Genomic DNA, 21,536 nt, shown 5'->3' on the forward strand with positions numbered 1-21,536 from the left:
CGGGAGGAGATTTTCAAAAGGGCCTGGGAGCATTTGGAAAGTCAATGGGAGTCGGGTGTCTGAATCCCTTCAGTTCCTTTGATAATCCCCGCCGTAATTAATAGCTTTTCACCACTGATTTTATTAAATAAATATAATCTTAACAAAGCGCCTCTCTGCACCAGGCCCAATAAACTTTTGCTCATTTGAGCGCATTGGACAATCTCAACTCTTTTTGCAGAAACACATGATTGTTATTAACACTCTCCTTCTCAATGGGGCACACTTGACCCAGAACAGGAATCACTGGGGACCAATGCAAAGAATTAGTCACTTTCTTCCAACCCTGAACAAGGAACTCTATGAGTCAAAGTAGAGCAGGGATATCCCTAACACTTCTCTCTCTCTCTGATTCACTGTAGAGCTTCTGCCTAAAATCTTTCCCAGCACAATTATGGCTGGCTTCCTGCTACAGTCCTAATGAAACTACCTACATCCTGCCAACAGTGTGGAAGGGGCTCAGGGTAATGTAATGGACACATGACCACACACCCTCCCGGCTGGCTTGCTCACTTTTCAGCCAGCTCAGAGCTTTGCACAAGGTTTTGATAAGTGGAGAACCTAGACACTCTGCGAGTGCTAGCGGCAAGCCTGACAATTCAGCATCCAACTGCCTCCCCCTTAGAAATAACATCGGGGGAGCTGCTGGTGCCCAGCACTTTTGAAAATCTGGCTGGTTATTTAGCTGCCTAAATATGGATTTAAGATGAGGTTTCAAAGCTGGATTAGGACTTTTAGGCACCTGACTTTAGGCACCCAGTTTGGAAAATTTTGGCCTTCGTTTTTAACTGGAAATATTGTTGCATAAGCAGAATAAATGGTAATATATTTAACCAATAGTAACCACATCATACATGTCACAGTTATGTGGCTGTTTGCATCTCTGGCCCCTTTCTGTATGCACCTCATCTCTCTGAGAGCCCCACCTCATGCACTCATTGATCTGGGGGTGGAATTCCACAATTCTCCCACCCTTAGATAGGATTTGGGTGCAACACACCACCTGTGCCAGCTGCTTATTACCATGCAGGTGCAGCTTCAGGTGATATAATGCCAACCAGCCTACACACATACTTGGAGTAATTGTACATGGCACCACAAGCTAAGATAGATGGCATGCCCCCTTGGGTTACAGGAAGGGAACTGACCCAGCTTCCTCACAAGGATGGCCACGGCTGGACAAGGAGGGCCAGGCTCTGAGGTGGCACTGAGCGTCCTTTCTCGTGGGTGCTTGGCTGGCTGGTTCTTGCTCACAAGCTCAGGTTCTAATTGATCGCCACGTGTGGGGTCAGGAAGGAATTTCCCCCAGGTCTGACTGGCTGTGACCTTGGGGTTTTTTTGCCTTCCTCAGCAGAGTGTGGGTGCGAGTCACTTGCCAAGATTATCTAGGTCTATCTCACTTCCTCAGTTCCCTGCCATTGCGGGGGCCTAAGGAACTGGTGCACCTCAGTCCCTCCTGTTCTCTGCCTGGGACACACAATAGTCCAGTCTCCTGTGGGCTGTAATCCTGCAGTCTAAGTTCGGTTGTTGGGTTTAGTGTGTGGGGGCTGGGTGCTGCTGGTGGCCTGTGGATCAGTCTAGCAGATCTCATCTGGTGGTCTCCTCTGGCCTTAAACTCTATGACCTTACATTCTTTTAGGAAGCTGGGGAGCCCTTTTTGGACCCAGCCTCATCTCCGTTTTCTTTCTACAATGGGATTCGCCCAGCCTGCTCCCCCCATTCTTTGTGAAATGCCCTTTTTTCAAAGCTCATCTCCCTTCCGGTGTGCGCTGGACCAAATTACCACATTGCTCAATGGCCTTTTTCCCAGGGCCTATATATGAAGTTTTCCCTCTGCATCAGACTGGTTTTCCCCAGCCAGCCAGCCAGGGCAGGCCCGTGGGACTGTTGCCCCTTTGTTTGGCAGCTAGTGTGTTGCAGTCCCAGCCTCCCAGCATACCACCTCCAAGATCCTGTACACAAAACACAGCTTGGGGCACAGACCCATGGTTACCCACGATGTGCTTCCGACCACCTGAAACCTCTCTGCTTAGAGCATAGCTTTAACTACTGTGCTTAGCCTGGGAGCCATGTCTGATGTGACCTCTCTCCAAATAGGTTACTTATAAAACCCCATGGAAGCACCCAAAGATCCTCTTAAATGGGCAGGAGCTCTTGCTAAAGACGTTGCCTAATTTCTTTCTAGCATGGGTTTGTATACCCATGTGAAACAGCCAAAGACAATGTACAGGCCAGAAAAAATAACAGGGGCTGGGTAGGTGGTGAGCTGAGAATTTGTAGAATTTGCTCATTTTAATGTTTCCTCATATTCCCCACCCTCACCAGTCACCCCATCCGTCTGTTGTGTCCCATCATATCCTTCATTGTGAGCTCTCTGGGGCAGGGGCAGACCTAGCACAGGGCAGCCCTGAGCTGTGACTGAGGCCTCTACCTGCTACTGCAATACAAAGGCTGTATAACAACACTCAGACAACTTCAGTCAGACAGCTTCATTCACAAGCTCTGCCCTATGCAGCCTACCACCTGCAGGGGTGGACCTGGGGTCAGATTCCGCCTCAGGTTGTGCTGACTTCTGCCCAGGCTCTTGGTGGTGTCAAGTGGCTTGGCAGGTGTAGCCCAACAAGCGGGTGGGAAGAAGGCACGGCCAGGTCAATGCTGCATCAGTGCAGTCTCTCGTGATGCAGATCCTGGCCACAAACTCATCTCTCCTAGGGTGAAACCCCTATAGGTGCTGCCCCGCCTCCGCCCTCTCTCAGGGCAAAACATGCTGGGGAATTAGCAGCCACAGAGCAGCATAATTTATACCTTCCTGCCCCCACATTGGTGCATGTGGCCCATTGTCCTGAATCCAATACGACACCTCAGAAATAGGTGACCGTGCAAAGCTAGTTCCCCTTCAGCTCCCCCGGAGGAACCAGGGAAAGCAAACTGAGATGGAAATGGGGAGAAATAAACTGTGCCCTACCTACCGTAACACAATTCTTTTTTAAAACCAGCAGCCAAACAGGCCCAGCCCCTCAATGCACTGCCCATCATTTCCAGTGGAGACTCTTATTAGCTCTCCAAAAGTCTGTAAGCCTCCATAGACTCCAAAAAATGTCCCCCAAAGGAAGCAAGCCCAGTGTCATCCAGCTGGACGCAAATGAACTAGACACCAGTATCTAGTCTCTATAGGGTTTCCAACTCTCCAGGATTGGCCTGGAGTCTCCTGGAATCGGCATTGATCTCCCGGTGACTATTGAAAGCAATCCAGGAGATTTTAATAGGATATTTTAAGAAAAGGACATTACGTCATGTTGGGGGGTAAAATCTCCCAGAATAGCTTCAGTCAGAGTTGGCAACCATAAATCTCTAATCTTTAGGCTTAATCCTTGGGCAGAGAAAGCAGGGAGAGGCTCAAAGGCCTTGTACACATAATAGGATGAGTTGAAAAATTGCATCTGTTTGAGACATGAAATTGTTGCTGTTAAAGCTGGGGAAGATCTGGTAGGATCCCCTCCCCCACCACAGCAGAGTTACTCCCTACAGTCCATGTTCTAATTTTGTCCAGTCCATACCAGGGGATTTACCAGCTTTCTCACAATCTTTGGCACAACCCAATGCAAGAAGCTCTCAGCGAGTTCTTGATGAGTAGCCTCTCCAGGTTTGATCCCATCACTTCTAGCATGAACCCCTCATCTCCCCCTGGATAAATTCCTCCCTTTTCTTCATATTTATTAGTTTCAAATATTCATAGACTCTTAGGCCTCTTTGCTAACTGTACCTATTTAATTTTTTTAACAAGGTGCCAAGAAAGGGGTTGTCCTTAGAGGGAGGTAGTGTTCCTAATGGATAGAGCACTAAACTGTCATGCAGGACACTTTGGTTCTATTCTCAACCTGGTCTATTGGGTGACTTTGGGGCTATTTAAGAGTAAAAAATTATCTGTTTTTATCACATCATGTATAGCCTCTGGGTAACAGCCCAAAACTGCACTAGCCTCTTTTGCTTGTCTGAGCCCCAAGTCAGCAAGGTACTTACATGTGAGAGTTGCCCTATTGACAGTGAAACTAGTCATGCACTTAAAATTTAGGTTTAATTACCCTGCTGAATTGGGGCCACATTGGATTACAAACTCATGCCTAATTTGCTTCCCCATTATCACATCCACCTCTGCTGCAGCAATACTGATGACTAGGTTTCATAGTTTCTCTCTCCCATTGACTATCCCTGGTTTGGATGAGTCACCCATGGATATGCTAGCTTGCATTCCTTCAGCTCAGTCTCATATTGTTATTTTTGATCTAAGTTTCTGATCTCGACAGCTCCTTTTGCATTATTTCTCTGTCCTCCTGGTATTAGCATCTCCTCCTAGTTTGGTATCCTCTGCAAAGCTTATTCCTGATCAGTGCATAAAGTATGCATTTGGTCTCTTCTTTTTATGTATTAGCTGCACAACCCGACACATTGGGGTAATGTCTGGAGCACTGGCTTTGGTATGTAGATGGCAGAGATAGCATGGTTCTTGCCTGTTTGTTACCCATACAGGGATCATTAAAATCTTAAAAAGAGATTAAGATCAATCCAATAAATTAGCAAGATTCAAAAAGCGATTGGATTGTTACATGGCTATCGAGACGATCCAGAGTTATAATTAATGATAAGAGACATTTGGGAAGGAATATTAAATCTCCTACTTCATGGCTTAAGCTGATTTCTAATTACCAAGGTGAAACCTAATGTGAGGGTCAGATGAACCCCCATCTGCTACCACAGGGTTCTCAGACCTTCTCTGAATCATCTGGGGCTGGCCACTGTCAGAGACAGGAGACTGGAGTAGATGGACCTTGGATCTGATCCAGCATGGCAAATCCTATGTTCCTAACTGTGAGGGTAAGGAAACACTGGAATAATTTACACAGAGATGTGGTGGATTTGCATCTCTTGACATTTTGAGGCTTGTGTGTCTCAAGCCAGAAGTTATGGGCTTGATGCAGCAAGCGCTGGGGGAAATTCCTAACCTGCGTTATGCAGGGGGTTAAATTAGATGATTGTAATGCTGCTTTCTTGAAATCTCTGTGTGAAATCCTGGACCCCCTGAAGTCAATTGCAAAACTCCCATTGACTTTAATGGATCAGGATTTCAGCCTATGAATCCATTGCGGATATAGGCCAAACCTGAGATGCTTTGCAAATCGAGGGTTAACCACAGTAGTAATAACTCTATACCTTTCCTCATCATGTGTTTTTCACAGGGCTGCATGTCCCACCCTGCTTTTGTCCAGTGAGTTGGCCATATGTGTTTTAAATCCCTTTAACTCTCTACGCTCCTTTCAGGACCCCCGCTATCTTTTTGGACACATGAATTTTTGGTGCTGTCAGCGATTTTGAAGAAAAAAAATGAGATTTAAAAGAAAAGTTACATAATTTATCGCTCCTGAAAGCTTTCAGACTACATGAATAACTATAGATTTCATGCCTTTTCCCAATTTTAAGAGGGAAATATGATTTTTATGCAGTAAGCACAATTCTAAAATTGATTAAAAAATTGTATTAAGTCTTAGTAACAGAGGAATAAAGGAGAAGGGCAAATCATGCATTTTCTTCATTTTTAGAAAAAATATTACCAGGCAATTATAAATGAAGTTTATTAAGCTATTGCCTGAAGGCCGCAAAGTATTCGTAGAGAGAGAAAATATAACCACAGAGCCAGTTACAATATACAGTGTACAGTTGTTCTACAGCCACCTTTCAGAGATGTCGAAGAAAGTTTTAAAAAACACAGAATGTCATTTGTTTCTGGGCAGCCCTCCCTCCGGCCCCTGAATGTATTCATACAAGACATACACTCAACCTAACTTAAAGGAAATCAACTGGAGATATTTTTCTCTTCTCACTGCTTTTTGAAATCATTCTTGCTCATCTCTGAAAGATGGCCATAGAACAATTGTTTCTTGTACAATGTAACTAAATCTAAGGTTATATTTTCTCCCTCGCTCGCTAATGCTTTGCAGCCTTTGTGCAATTGTTTAACCAACTTTATTTGGCATTGTACTAACTGCATAAAATATTTGTTCTAAAAATTAAGAAAATGCATGCATATATATATTATATTATAGGTATTAGCAATTCTTCTTTATTCCTGTGTCATTAAGACTTTGTACAACCATTTACTAATGGTATAAAAAGCACATTTTCTCCTTAAAATGAGCGAGCACAAGGCATGAAATCTATATTTATTCATTGAGCTTTAATACCTTCAGTAAGGATTAACTAAATAACATTTAAAATAAGTCTTGTTTGTTTTTTCAAATTGTCCGATGGTACCAAAAATACATGTGTCCAAAAATGATAGCTAGGGGTCCTGGAAGTGGTGGAAAGGGTAGAAGAAACTTTCCAAACCATACTGCCAACAAAATGGATAACAAAGGTGGTGGGACAAAAGGAGAAGGGTGTCAAAAATACATGACAAGGAAAGATATGGAATTATTCCTACTAATGACCTTTCCAGACATATGGGGGAGTCATTACCACCTCATTCCATTCATGACAAACTCTTTGTACACCCAAATTATCTAAAAAATAACATAGGGGTGGGGTGTTTCTGTCTGATGTATTTTCTTTTTCCATCTTATATTCTAAACTAGTCATACCAGTACTGATGGTATCGCAGGGTTGTAGTGTCATGACTGCATGATATCCCGTCAGTACTCAGATGAGTCTTCTATGTTAGCAGCTGAACTTTTCTGGGATTATTTCCCCCCAGACACCAAATACTGTACGGTATTTTGACACCACAAGCTACGGGAAGAGCATGAATCTGAAAGAAGTTGGTGGGCTTAGACCAATTAAATTTCAATAAACCACCATCATAATGGGCACTAAGTGGCACCCAGCACAGAAATCCAAGAATGAACGGGCTATGGAGACTAAGAAGGGGATATTCAACAGTTGGCCATCAGAGCTTATTCTAGGGGTGGGCAAGCAGGGCAGTCATCCTGGGTGACAGTTTCCAAGAAGTGCTGCACTGTTATGCTGCTCGCCTTTTGGCTCCACTCTGATTGGCTGGCAGTTTTTGCTCCACTTATTGGCAGGGTGGTTTTTCATTTTTGCTCAGCAGCTTGGAGCCAGAGGTGGTGGTTTTAGAATAGCAGAGGAAATGTAACAGTAACAGGGAGTGAGATTTGGGCATGAGGCCAGGGAAATGGGAAAAAAACCCAGCAGGCTAGTTTGAAAATCATCAGTGATTGGATGGTGGCTTAGATAGCACAGAGACAGGTACTTTAGAAATCGCTGGGATGGCTCCTAGAGTTCGGATTAGCAGAATACGCAATCATCCCCCAGCCAGGGCAGGCGGAATCTCAAACAGATAAGAAGACCATTACAGGTTAAACAAAAGCAACCACCAACCCCAGGAAGAAAGGACTTGATTCACCCTCACTCATTTACTGAGTTCGGTTGACCTAGTTGAGTCAAAGCAACAGGGAGATATAGATACATCCTGGGCTGTTGTCGGCCCGTGAGTACTGTAAAGGGAAAATGGTTTCTTATTTTAGTCTCCATGGGTCAGTTGCAGATTGCTGCAGTTGATCCCTTTCCTTGGCGGGATTGTTGAAGTTCTGAGAATGAAACTGATTGTTATCTATTGTCAGGGAAGTGCATGCACAGCGAACACTCGATATGAGACTAGTAGGGAGACTGGCTGGCTCCCAGCCCCAGTAATGGGGTTTTGGGTTTCATCTCTAGGTCATTGCTCTGAATCTGATTCAAATCAGGAGGTAGCACGATTTGTTGCTGGTTGTTGAGTGGAGCCTGTTCCTTCGTGGAGAGAGCTCCAGTGAACATCCAGCAGAGGGCAGCCAATGCTGCTGCTTCCCAAACAATGACCGACATGCCTTGTTTCAGATATAGGTCAAAGCAGTAACAGCAGTCATCTATAGGGTCTTAAGAATTCCGCTCTGATAGCTGACAACCATGGGCTATTAACTATTAGGATGTATTCTCAAGTAATATGTAATTTCACATCATGTTGAGACAAGTGGAAACAGCATACACACTCCTGAGAACCACCTGGATGGGGGAAAACCAACCATGAAAGGGGAAGGGGCAGCCACGCCCTGGGTCTGGTCAGGCCTCGGCAGCTGGAGACCTCGATCATGGCACGAGGTGACATGCTAGAGCAGTGGTTCTCAACCTATTTACCACTGTGGGCTGCATCTGCAGCTGTCTATGTGTTATGTGGGCTGCATCCACACAATGTATATATACTGCCTGTACAAATACAGAAACAATAAGGTTCAATATTCGTTATATGCAGGGCTGGCTCTAGGCACCAGCGCTCCAAGCATGTGCTTGGGGCGGCACTTTCCAAGGGGTGGCACTGCAGCCCCCCCACCCCTTTTTTTTTTTTGCTTGGGGCGCAAAAAGCCGGGAGCCGGCCCTGAACCAAGATATCCCTGTCAGCTGATGCTTTCAGGCTGAGCTGGAACTGATACTGCAGTTCTGGCTTCAGTGGCTAGATGGCGCTCATGGCAGCCTGTGTGTGAGGAGCCGGGGAGGGAGGGAAGTGGGGCCCGGGATGCAGGGAGGGGGGAGGGGTCCTGCTGCCGCTGCTGCTCTGCTCTGAGTCTCCCCAGGGCGGCACGGCGTTTCCCAGTCCGAGTGGGCTGTGCAGGGCGCCGCCGGGCTGGGCAGGGGGCGCGGATCCCGGCTCGTGCGCTGACAGGGCAAGTGGCTGGGCAGCCCGAGCTGCCAGGGAACTGCCGCCACCCCCGGACCCAACCCGCCGCATACCTCTCCCGCCTCAGCCCCGCGCTGCCTGCCCTGGGCGGGGAGAGGCAGCGCCCGGCTCCGAGCGGGGCAGCGGATACTGCCCCACCAGGGGACCCCCGCGGCTCGGGCACTTGGGGGTCAGTGTCTGTCCTCTCGGCTCTGCCTGCACGGTGCTGGGGAAGCAGCTGTCAGCGCCTGCCCCTCTCAGCCCTTGCACCCCCCCATCCCGCTCACAGCCCCTCCACTTGTACCTCCCCCCATCGCTCCTTCGCCGCACCCCTTCCCCTTGTACTCTCCCTTCACCCGCACCTCTCCCCTTGTGCCCTCCCCCAGCCCTCTCCTCCCGCACCTCCCCCTTCCCCTACACCTCTTCTCCCGCAACCCTCCTGATACCTTCTCTCCTCCTCCACCCTCATCCGCGAGTACATCACACTCCGCTTCTCTGCCAGTGTAGAGCCCCCAAGCACCCCCACACCCACTCCTCTGCCTGAACCCTCTTTACTAGATCCCCACCCCTTTCCGGGTACAAGGTTTGATGGTTAGTCCCTATGCCTTCCATGTGCATTTGGAGCACTAAAGATGGGGTTACGGGGGACGGGGGGGTGAGATTTATACTAAAGTGAAATAAAAATAGGAGAAATGGTTTGATCCCCACTGCAAGTGTAAATGGGGATTGCTGTGGTGAACGAGGAGATCACGTTTGGTGGGGGGGAGCCCAGGGCTGGGGCGGCAGGGGGTGGGGGAGGGCATTGGTGGGGGGGGAGAGCCCAGGACTGGGGTGGGGGGGGGCAGCCAAAAAATTTTTTGCTTGGGGCAGCAAAAAACCTAGAGCCGGCCCCGATTATATGACAGCAATACGATTCAAATTGAAGTAGTACCTTCCATTTCAGCACTGGCAAATGTCTGCCGAAAGCATTTTAAATGAGCAAAATAAGTCAAAACATTAACGGTTAAAATGAACTCATTTACTGTAAGAGTGGCCTGGCCTGGTGTACTCTCCTGAGGGCATTTTGGCGTCTGCTGGAGCTCGTCTCGCCATATGCTTGTCAGCCCTGCCCAGCAGCTCTGACGGGCTGCCTTTCCCACGTGCTCCAGGACAGAGTGCTCCCCTGCTCCCCTCAGGAGCCAACGTAAGTTTTTGATGAAGGGAGGGGGCTGCGGGAGCAGCAGTACCATTTTCACAGGAGGGGAGGGAGGTGAAAAGACCCTGCAGCTGCAGGAGGAGGAGCAGAGGTGGGACTGGGGTTCAGAATTGATGTGGCTCTGTAGGGTGGGGCAGATGTGAGGGTTGGAGAGACACAAAATTAATTGATGTGGGGATGAAGGGCACAGAAATGACATGGGGTTGGACAGATGCTTCTATACTTGATTGGCTGGGGGACAGGCAGATGTGCAGCTGGGGGGGGGCACAGCATTAGCTAATTGGGATTTTGGGTTAGGAGAGAAACTGAAAGCTTCAATCTCTGTTGGGTTTTCTAGCGAGAGTTCTGCAGCAACTCCAGTTCCTCATTGTCCATGTGTGAGAGACAGCAGCCCTGACACTGTCACACACTGAGGGCAGGCAGGGGGAGTTCAGAAAGGAGAAGACAGACCACGAGACACGATAGAATCTTTTTAACAAAATCTCCTGATTTGGGGACCAGGCTCGTGATTTTTTGGGGCCTGACTCATGATGTTCAAACGTTCGGGGTGGGAAATCCTGGATTTTAAACTCATGGATTAAAACAAGGAAATAAGTTTATATTTATGCAGAAACAGTCATTGAACGGATGAAAGGGTAGGTTTACAATCATTTAGCAATGGATAAACTGTAAGAGGTGGTTTGCAGAGACAAGGACACGGAACACATTTCAGTTTATCACCATGGGGTCAATAAAGAATGATGGACAAGGCCCTGATCCTGTCAGCTGATCCACATGAGCAGAGCCCATTGGGGCTCTGTAGAAACAGGGCTCCACCTTCACAGATCAGTTTTCAGCCACAAGAGCCAGGTGTGGTGAATGTTTAGCTCGCATTCTTGGAATATTTGCCACAAAATAAATTGTATTTGTAAATTAGATTGTAAAACTCATGAATCACACTTAATGGGAACCAACACAGCGTAGAATGCAGCATGTGTATATTACAGTCAAACATGCAACTGGCAGTTGATGCCAATTTGCTAGCTAGTTACATAAATAATCCAGCCAGAGAGCAGAAACTATAGCTTCCCAGCTTCTGCCATCACTGCTAATTCGGAGCATGCTATTTGAATGTAACACTTACAAATAATTTTGACCAAAATTTGTGGAATAAACTGCAAATAGTTTTGAGCAGGGAATGCAAGGGAGAATGCTGCAACCTGCTCACAGAAAATTCACACACAGAAAAGCCAGGGCAAAATTTGCAAATTACAGACTTGATTCAGGAAAGCGTTTAATCCAGTTTGTGATTAAGTCCAAATGACTTCAATGGGACTACTTCCATGTGTAAGAATAGCCAGCAAAATGGTACTGAAATCACATGAGCCTTCACGCTGTGGTCAGTTGAGAGAGGCAGGTGTCTAGTGGAAATTTTTGTCTCTCTCCTGTCCATTAATGATCCCCCTCAGGTTTCAGTGTTACTATCAAAGGAGCAGAGTCATTTTACATTCCAGGAAGAACTGGTCACCTTTGTCCCTTGATCTAGAACTGAGTGTACAGAGAGAATGGAGGCGTTGGCTCATACTCATTTCTGGATGAGGAGGACTCTGGACAAAGGTTACAGGTTATCCTCCTTTGGCAGGGACATTCCAGAGGTTCAGCATTGTTTTTTTTTATAGTGAGCTCAGTGTGAGTCCCCCAGGGAACCAGAGCAGGTCTGAAGGAGAAGTAAAACCAGTGGATGTTTTGGGATTCTCCCTAGACTCAGAAACACACAGCTCAGGCCCATCCGAATTGTTAAGGTGGGCATACCCCGACCACCATGGAGCAACTGACTGCCAAATTTCACCCACCTCTGCCAGCCTCAGTGTTGCTTGGATCCCCACAAAGCTGAAAGACAGCCCAGGCCGGGTTCTAGTTCCATGAAAACCCTTATGTTTTAACAGGAGTCACACATTTGCACTTAGACTATGACTGATCCTCTAGTGGATGCTGCTTAGGGGCAATTGTTTGGCTAGTGTCTTGGAGATAGCACTATGCCAAAGGGGCCAGAGGGAGGGCTGCCCAGAAACAAATGACAGCAGGGCTGGAGGGTGGAATGAATCCCTGTGTGCCCTTTTTGTCCTCTGCAGCAGAAATGCTCCTCATAGGTATATCCATTCAGATCAGGGTCCTTCTAGTCCAGCGTCTTGTCTCTAAACAGTGGCCACCAGTATCATAAGAACAAAAGAACAGCCATACTGCATCAGATCAAAGGTCCATCTAGCCCAGTATCCTGTCTTCCGACAGTGGCCAATGCCAGGTGCCCCAGAGCGAATGAACAGAACAGGCAATCATTGAGTGATCCCTCCCCCTGTCACCCATTCCCAGCTTCTGGCAAACAGAGGCTAAGGACATCATCCCTGCCCATCCTGGCTAATAGCCATTGATGGACCTATCCTCCATGGATTTATCTAGTTATTTTTTGAACCCTGTTATAGTCTTGACCTTCACAACATCCTCTGGCAAGGAGTGCATTGTGTGAAAAAATACTTCCTTTTGTTTGTTTTAAACCTGTTGCCTATTAATTTCATTTGGTGACCGCTAGTTCTTGTGTTATCAGAAGGAGTAAATAACACTTCCTTATTTACTTTCTCCACACCCATCATGATTTTATAGACTTCAATCATATTCTCCCTTAGTCATTTCTTTTCCAAGCTGAAAAGTCCCAATTTTATTAATCTCTCCTCATACAGAAGCTGTTCCATATGCCTACCAGCTGCTTAAAATAAAAGGTACAAGAAAGCCCATGGTAGCAGTTACACAATAACTTTTCCATGTGGGAAATTGCTTCCTATGAGTTAAAGGCTGGTGTTTCCCCTCCAGCAGGAGAGTTTAGATCCCTTCCAAGCCTCTATAATTAATTATGACTTGTAACTTCTGAATATTCTTATTAGCCATATAAAGGGCCAATCCTTTTAATAATCCTGCTAAACTCCCAGCTTTAATGATATCATGTGGCAATGAGTTCCACAGACTAATGGTGCTTTGTGTGAAATGGTCTTTGCTTTAATCAGTTTTGAATTTGCCACCTCTCCAGTGTTGCTACCCATATTATGAGACAAGGTGAGTTGAAGCTCCTGATCTCCATTCGCTAAACCACTCGGCTATCACCTCCTCTCTTATTCATCTCCTCTCCAAAGTAACCAGTCCCTTTCTTTTCAACCTCTTTCCATGGGTGTTTCACCATGCCTCTGATGATGCCATTTGCCTGTTCTCTGAATCCCCCTGTTTCTGTCAGATCCTTTTTTGCGGTAGGACGACTGGAAGTGAATGCAGTATTCCCGATGAGGCAGTGCCATTGAGTTTTGTAACGGCATTATATTATTACTGATGTATTCTTGCTGTCACCCCATAATCAGCTATCTAATTTTCTAATGATCCTGTCCCCTAACCTGTCTTTATCACCCAGCTACAACCCATCCCCTGGAGTGCCCTCTTTACTGCATGAGGAATTAATTGTCAGTTTCCTTTATCCCAGTCAGAATGGGTGTGGTATGTTTTGAAAATTGTGTTAAAATTGTGATCTATCTCTTTAAATTCTCAGGGGCTTCCTGGTCCTGCTTGCCGGCAGGGGGCTCTGTAGGAAAGTGTGCAATCAGAATCAGTAGCCTGGAGTGAGGTGGGGTGAGTTGTGCCTCGCTGCTTTAGGGAGCAGCCTGCTTTATCTCCCTCTGTTTTGGGGTTCTTGTGTCTTATCTTTCTCAGTTCTAAGAAATATAGTCGTGTAACGCTTCAGCCTTCTAACAGGAGAATTTATATTGCTATCTAACTTCTCTGTGTGCATGCTGTGGCCAGAATAGTGGGTGCCATCCAAGGGGGTGAGGGAGGACCCTCCATTCTACTTAGATGCCCTTCCATCATGTGACCGACTTCCTCAGCTGATGGATTGGGGCAGTCAGTTCTAGGGTGGGCCTGCTCGATAATGATCCTATATGCTGTTCTGTTTCTCTTAATATCCATTCAGCAACTCTGGCCTCAAGATGCCACGTAGAGGCCCTGGAGGCCCTGAGCTGCTTGCACCAGCTGCAGACAGATGCCTCTTGGCCACAAGGTAAGTAGTCATCCATTCTGCACCTGTAATAACTGGGATAGCCCCCTCCCCATCTCATCTGCTGATGGCTCTTTACCTCCACCATTACACTGGGGCTTATGCCCTGTGACCAGGGCCGGCTCCAGGCACCAGCCTGGCAAGCAGGTGCTTGGGGCGGCCACTCCAGAGAGGGGCGGCATGTCCAGCTATTCGGCGGCAATTCGGCAGACGGTCCCTCACTCCGGCTCGGAGCGAAGGACCTTCCGCCAAAGTGCTGCCGAACTTTTTTTTTTGGCTACTTGGGGTGGCCAAAACCCTGGAGCTGGCCCTGCCTGTGACTGTGGACTAAGACCAAGGCTAACCTTTCTTTCAGTAGACGATGGGGGCTTTTAGTGGTCTAATTTAGATGCCTGATTCCCATACCTGCCAAACTCCCCCATGCTCACTCATTCACGTGGCTCTCTCAGCTGGAGGATGAGACCTTTCACAGGCTAGGTCCGTATTCATCCCTAACCAGAATCAAGTACACTTCAAAGACGTCAAAGAGCCAGAGTTCAAAGGGTTGAGGGTTATGTAACATTCAAACAGACTAATTCAGAACTTGCCCATGGCCCTCACAGTCCAAAGGCAGCATCTGGAGGAGCAGAGGGAGATGGGATTGATTACAAAGACCACACATAGTTCATTTAACTTTCAAGAGGATCAGCCAGCATCTCTAGTTTGACCTGCTTCTGGCAGCTGATGATTCTCAACCCATCTCTTGGGCTTGAGAGCTTGAGAAGTAGCAGGCCAGGGTATGGAATAATTCATTCATAGATTTCAAGGCTGATGTGATCAGCTAGTCTGACCTCCTATATAACACAGGCCAGAGAACTACCCCAAAATAATTCCTAGAGCCGATCTTTAAGAAAAACAGCCAATCTTGATTTAAAAATGGTTAGTGATGGAGAATCCACCCATTAGCACAGGGCTAGCAGTGGGGAGCAACTGTGTTTAAAAAAAACAGCTGGAAGGTTGAGAGTTCCCTTTGCAGTCACTGAGCTGTAACGGCCCTGATGGAATTTGGCAAGCATTTGTGATTTTTTACATCTTCAGTTAAAAGCATCGCAAGAGCTTTTTGTTCATGGTGACTCAGAAATCTGAGAAGTAAAGATAAATCCATTCTCACAAGCTGATTATTAAACACACTGAAGAATAACACCCATGCAAAATTCCATGCCGAGGCCATTATTTAAAAACATACACACACACAAAAAGAAAGAGGAAGAGAATACTTAATGGGTAATGAATGCCAGAAAGCTCTTAACCAGATAACATACCAATGAGGTCGTGGAGCACCAAGACTATACATACTTTATAAGAAAATCATGATGATCTCCTGTTTTGGGGAGATCGTCATGATTCCTATGACTCGGAAACATCTGCAGGAAAAAACCAAAACAGCTGCATTCTCAACCCACAGAAAGAGTTAGTGACATTTGTACCTGAAATACAGTCACATGAGATCAGCAAGCAGTTTACATAGACATTCCATTCAAGTTCACCTGGTTGAGCAAGTGTCCCCACGGCTTACAGTCTATTCCAATTCTATTCCAGTTCTTATACTCTCCAGTGCTCAGCGAAGCAGGGCTGGCCACCACAGGCTTCTTCTCAGAGCTTCAGGTGACTTTTTAGCCATTGAGCACCTTGACAATAAGGACAGAGACCCTGGGCCAGATTTCACTGGGCAGCCCTGCATAAGGGTGGGGATTGAGGGTGAGTTGACTTTAGGGTTGGGGAGCAGTAGTTGGGGAGGGGACCAGGGGTGCTGGAACAATTTGTATAGTGGGGGTACTGAGAGTCATTGAACCAAACTGTAAACTCTGGATATGATGGAAACCACTTCAAGCCAGGGGATGCAGCAGCACCTTTCGTTCCAGCACCTATGGAGGGGGGAACCAACTGGAAGAGATGGCAAAGATGCTATCAGTGCCTGTGACTGAAGGGATGCGACCACTGTTTGTGACACAGGTTCACAATGCAGGGCTCTTGTTAGGGTCTGTCTACGCAGCAAAGAAATACCTGCGGCTGGTCTGTGCCAGCTGACTTAGGTTCACGGGGCTTGGGCTGCGATGCTGTTTCATTGCTGTGTAGACCTCCAGGCTCAGGCCAGAGCTCTGGGACCCTCCCACCTCACAGGGTCCTACAGCCTCAGCCCATAAGTCTACACAGCAATGAAACCTCCCCACAGCCCGAGTTGGCTGGCACAGGCCAGCCACAGGTGGCTAGTTGCTGTGTAGACAGACCCTGAGAGGCTCAGCTGAACCTAGGTGCCCAGGTAGCAGTGGTAGACCTGAGTTCTCCTGTTTGTTTTGGTTGGGGCCCATGCTATAGATACCAGGCCTGGATTGTAGGAACACACACAAGTGTAAAGTGAAGTGACATCCTGAGAATAGCCAGAAGCTGAAGCCTGCCCCGGTGTTCAGCTGAGCTTCACACAGAGAGCACGTCCCACATGTTCTCTGTGCTGTGCACTGGCTGACTAATTTGAGGTCTTGGCCTTACCTCATAAAACCCCCCATGGCTTAGGACCTGGTTATCTGAGAAGCACCCTCTCTCCCTGTATGATACTACGCTGCATTGCAGCAATTGGCAGAGGGGCTAGCGCTGAAGCCCTTGCGAACGGGAAGGAGCTTCAGGCAGAGCAATGGACACGTACTCGGCTCTCTAAAGGTCCTGGCAGTGCTGGGAAGACCTGCCTTTCCACGTCTTCTGGAGGAGGCAGGCGGACAGGCGGTTTAATGCTGAGTGCTTTATTTTTCTCTTGTATGTTTTACACTTTGCCCGTAGAGCTGTGGCTAAAGCAATCCACTGAAATGAGCAGTGCCCACAAGATGTGCGCATGCAAACAGGTCTTTGTGCACACCCCGAGGCAGAGGGCTCGATTCTGCAATCCTGGGCCCAGCTGGGTTCAATGGGCCTGATTCTCATTGACATTTACATCAGTTTAGCAGCGTAATGGGCTGTAGAGTGGGAGTAAATTCTATTTACATCAGGCCATTCTGCAGTGCCAGAGTGGTCCAAAGGGGCCTTAGTGCCAGTGGAATCAGGCCCGACAGGATGGTTTGTATAAGTACTCTTAGCAGGAGTGAGGGCTGCAGGATTGGGCCCACTATAAATGGGTAAGAGCTACATGTGTGCACAGGCACTGATTTGCCCGACACACAAAAGCTGGCTCCTCTGGTGCATTATGACTGCTTTGTGTTGTACCACTAATGGATTTCAGCTAGGCAGCCGGCATATCTGATCCTGAAAGAACCAACCCAGCGCAAGGCGGGAATCCCTGACCGGTGTAGATTCTGTTACTCCCCAATGGCCAGGATGTACCTACAATCGGTCATTGCAGCCCCGTGTGGCTCGTGGCAGCCAGCGTGAGTTAGAGCTAACCTCAGGCTTTCAAAAGAAAATGAACAACTCCTTGAAACTGCTTTTGGCTGCGCTCTGGAAACAAAGCGAATTCAAGTCACTGGACAGTTCAAACCACGACATAGTGTGAATTGTATCATATGTAATACAGAGAAGAAAGAACAAAACCCCAGACCTTTTGAGTTAGTCATACCCATTTCTCAATATTAGCTTATTTCCCTCTGCATTTTAGATATAAAAGGAAAAAGGGTTGAAAATATTCATATGCAGATCTAACTAGCTATTTATATCTACACGCACGCAGGCAGAGAATATTCAGAGTGGCTTGCTCCATCCATCAGACACAATCATCCCACAAACACCCATCACTCAACTCCAGGCAAATGGTGCTTATGTATTTGTGTTATAAACATGGGTCAATTGTACAGAAGCAGAGAAAAATCTCACACGCTAATTATATTAAAGTATTACATTACAAAGCTCATTTGACCTGCTCATTAAAAGAACTCTGGGCTATACCCCTAGAAATATATGTACTGAGATTGGGAACCTGTTGGGGTAGGGTCTGTCTTTTGTTCTGTGTTTGTACAGTGCCTATCACAACGGGGTTCAGGTCCATGACTAGGGACATGAGGTGCTACAAGAAAATAATTATAATAATTTTTAAAATGGCACCTAAGTAAAAAATACATCTATAAAGCTTGATTCTCCACTGCCTTCCACCCCATGTCTAGTCATTTGCACTTGTGCAAAAAAAAGTGTAAAGCAGCCTGAATTGGTGCTGCTTTACACTTTTTTGTGCAAGTATAAATTACTACACAAGGGCCAAAGAAGCAGTGAATCAGGTGCAATATCTAAGCGGTTCTTCCACTAGATATAAATTCACTAGTACGTTCTGTCCCTAGGAAGAACAAAATTCTGGAGGTGTTGATTGCAATTTCATATAGAAGGTAAAGTGAGACTTATTGCAATAAAAACATTTTCCTTTCTAAAATTATGGCTCTGACTGTAGTGACCCAGATTTGATTATTTGGAAAGCTTCAAGTGATTTAAATGAAGATGTAAAATTTAGAAATATTTTTAAATGACCCATTTTAAAAAAATCATCACTGGTTTTCTAACATTTCTTTGGGTCCCTCCGGTTTCTTAGTGTAGAAACAGAAACATATACAAGTTCATATTTAGCACATGTATCAACAGTGATAATGACTCCAGTGCTTTGTGTTGGATTGAACAGTTACCCAATAAAGTGTTTGGTTAGATTTTTTTTGCCATAACTTCTAAAGATTATGCCAAGACATTTACCTACTGGTTTTGGATTATTAAAGATGAACCAGACTGTTGACAGTATGCATTTTTTTCCTTTTGTAAGTACACATCCTAAAAGGTATTTAGACACCCTTGATTTCACATTAGGAGTTAGGCACCTGAACAGCTTTGAGGCTCTGGGCCTGAGAGCCAGATCCGAAGCCCATTGAGGTCAATGGGAGTTTTACATGGGATTTGGATCAGGCCCTAAAAGAGTATGCGAATGAATGGGATACTGACAGAGAAGGTGTTTTGGCTAACATGGAATGTGTTTAATCAGGACTGCACCTGATTTATGGGTTCCTTTTGTTTCTGCCCCTGGCCCTTTGGCACCTTCCTCATGGTTTTATACCCTCCTTCCCAGCAAGGCACCTCCACCTACCCCATTTACTCAACCAGGCAAGCATATTCACCCACCCACACTGAGAAACACACTGCACTCTGCAAACCTAGAGTCACATGCATCTGCACTCAATTCAACACAGTAAAAGCTTTACAGCCAAGAAAACCATACAAGGCTGCTAAAGCATAAGAGAGATGGAGCATCCAGCTCTCTGTCAGAAGTAGGTCCCATCTGTCCAGGAGGAGGCAGTATCGCAGGCACAGGTTGTTGTTTTTTGCTTCTTTAATGACTGCCCATATTCCCCCATTACTCCAGTGGCAAATTGGGAGCTCCATTTCCCAACAGCCCTATCCAACCTATGTAATGGGAAGTCTTTGGTTAATCTCCATTTCGGCTCTGTCTTATTTATGGCTGCAAATAGAGATAATTTTGAGAGCATTCTGTCACTATGCAAACTAGGTTTCTAGGAGGAAATTCCCCTAAAGTCTTCTTTCACTAGAGAAGGCCAAAATAAGTTTGATCTTCTTGTTGATTGGTAGCAAAAGAGGGATTTGAATATTGCTTTTTTCCATCGCTCCCAGAAGTAACTATTTAAACACGAGTCAAACTGTTAAAAATTTTGGTTCAGGTCTAATTCAGGTTCATCGGTATTTCCTAACTCTCCAGTTCGGTGCCGGTTCAGACACTAACTTAGAATGATGGTTTGGTAACTGGTTTAACTATTTGTAACCTGTTTGAACTGGTTCAGATACATTTCTTGCAGACTACTGTCACATACTCTTATGCTTGCATTGTAACTCCTAGCAAAAGAATACAAATACAAATATTTCTTTCACTGGAGAAAAATTGTTTATTTACATGCACCAGTACAACATCCTCCGAACTCTGTCAGTCATATTTGACAGCTATGGTGACAAAATGAATTTCAGCCCAGAAAAATCCCTTTTCTGTGCTGACATGCCTAGCAGGAACAGCAAACACGTTAGCCAACTGATATAGTTCAGGTCTTGTTATTTTTTGCTGCTCCCAGTAGTGAAGAATATTTTCACTTTTATTGAAATGAGGCCCATCAACAAAATAACATAGGAAGAGACTAATATGTTTTTTGACCTTGCTTCAACCAAAATTTGTCTCTGACTTCTTGGACTTCTCAAATGCTTTGAAGAGGAACTCAAGGTTGTTATCTGACTGTCCAAACTGAAAAATCGGTCAGTTCAACATTTGGAATATCAGATTGTAGTAATTCCCAATTAGTCCACGTTTGACTTAGATGAATTTTACTTTTATCTTTGTCCTCATATGAGAGAAGCCATTTGTACCTGGGGGTCAAGTTAAATACAGGATCAAAATGCATCATTGTCCAGTAACATTTTCTTACAGTTTTTCATTGAGGCCAACAGTGTTTCAATGAAAGGTGAAGAAGACACCTTTGACGTGTCAAGTTGGCCTTTTAGCCAGGCTCTGTAAAAATCACCCAGAGTACATTGTTCTGATTGAAGTGCCTTTGCTGTTAATCTAGAAGGCATTAGTGCCTCCATAATATTTTTAGTGGCCTTCCATTTCTCATCACTCATATAAATGTCTTGGGTTGTAGAAGTGGCCACCATAACTCTGCAAGTATCCTTGAGCTCTAAGTTGCCATGTAGTTGGACAATTTTGGATTCACTTTTTAAAATTAAGCTTTTTCATAATCACCATAACTGTTGGGTTCCTAAGCCTTTGGCAAACCAAACATGCTTTTCCAACTATATGGTTCACAGAGCATTCTTTAATAGCATCTGCAACAGCAAGTTGCAAAGTATGAGCAGAATGGAGAACTCCTCATAGAGTAACACCATTAGTACCTACCATGTTGAATTCTGTCTCTTCTGAAGCTGGTCTTGTTTTGTAACATCTTCAGGAGTCTCTTTTCCACAAAAGTCCTCATTATTTTCCTTTTCTTTTTCACTCTCATCACCAGTTTCATCTTCTTTTTCCTCTTCTTTCTGATCTGCAATCATGCACTTGACAGATTTGACCATGTTAGCCGCCTTATCAGAAGGGTCAAATGAGAAGAACTTCCTTGCAGGATTTTTTTGACACCCATCCCCCCGCCTACTGGCTCGCCCCCCAAGCATAGTTGCTTGAAGCCTGTAAGAAAATAATAACTGAATATTATGTTTTTTTGGTCTTCCCATTGAACATGTAGCATGATGGTCACACCACCAGTGCATCATGATGAGCAGTGGAAGAGAAATGAGGGTAGGGCCTATGTTCCCTGGGGGGACGGTTATCAAGGATACACCTGAGGGATTAGATAGGAAAAACCTCAGTTTGAGGCTAGAGTGGTTCAGCACCTGGGCCAGCAACATGGCCAGAGCAATGGGCTGTGTTCAGTGGGTTCGGCTTGTTTAAGACAATCAGCTTAAAGAATTAAGGCAACTGAAAACATCCCAGCATTCTTGTAAGATTAAGAATGAAAGAGAAAGTTATTAATTAAGCACCTAACTTTGAAATA

The sequence above is a fragment of the Terrapene carolina genome, unplaced genomic scaffold (assembly GCF_002925995.2).
Source record: "Terrapene carolina triunguis isolate 2854851 unplaced genomic scaffold, T_m_triunguis-2.0 Scaffold210, whole genome shotgun sequence".
NCBI lineage: Eukaryota > Metazoa > Chordata > Testudines > Emydidae > Terrapene > Terrapene triunguis.